The sequence below is a fragment of the Gavialis gangeticus genome, unplaced genomic scaffold (assembly GCF_001723915.1).
Source record: "Gavialis gangeticus isolate Ggan-Ray unplaced genomic scaffold, GavGan_comp1, whole genome shotgun sequence".
NCBI lineage: Eukaryota > Metazoa > Chordata > Crocodylia > Gavialidae > Gavialis > Gavialis gangeticus.
In genome coordinates this window covers 113,565,084-113,566,017 of record NW_017728992.1, presented here as the reverse complement: position 1 = coordinate 113,566,017, position 934 = coordinate 113,565,084, and positions in this window count along the sequence as shown.

Here is a 934-nt window from a genome sequence, read left to right as displayed (position 1 = left end):
GTTGGTGTACTGAAAACTACACAGCATTAGATATGACAAGCATCAAGAAATAATTAATTTATTTCCTCCAACAAAAACATCAGTGTATAGTTGGATTGGTTAATTCCACAGTGACATATAAAGGAATTCTTTCCTTTTCAAAATGAAGTAGTCATGCCACGCTAAGATAGCAGTCACAGTATGTGGTGAAGTGCTATCTCTAATTACTCCTATTTTGTCTTTCATGTATTTCCCAATGGCTTGTTAATTTATTAATTTTAAAAGTCTATCTTTACATAAATAGTTTGAGATTATTTTTAGGAGACTGTTTTTTTTTAAAGAGTATTTCAGTCTTCACTTCTAGAGCAAGTGATTTGAGAAATGTGAGGTAAGTTAAGTTACTGCTGCAGGGTTGCCAGATGTCCATAATGGACGTTCGATAATAAAAATGGGGCTAAACATGCCTGTCCATAAAACCAATTAAAAATTGATCCATCCATAAAAGCACTATACAATCAGAGCTGGATTGAAGTTCCATGGTTGAAAAGAAGCTGGAGCCAAGCTTACAGACAGAGCACAGCAGTACTACCTGGTGTCTGAAAAAGAGCAGTGCACCCTGCAGGGAGCATTATCTCAGGGTTTTATAGACTCCTACCTTCCACACTATGCGCTGCTACTGCTGTGAGTTCTGTCAGCTGTCTGTAATACTGCTGGGTTGCAGTAGACTTATTTGAGGGTCCCTGCTGGGGAAAAAAGAGTGGGCCTAGTGGGAGTTAGTGCTGGGTGGGGCAGCATGGCGTGGGATATGGTTGAGGGCATGAAGATGTGGAAATGAGTAGAGGACCACTAGGATGGGGGCAGCATGGTGTTAAACCATTGTTGACATCAAGCAGGGTTGCCAGCTCAACCTATTTTTACTGCAAACTTTGTTACTGAAAATCAGACTTTTTTCCTT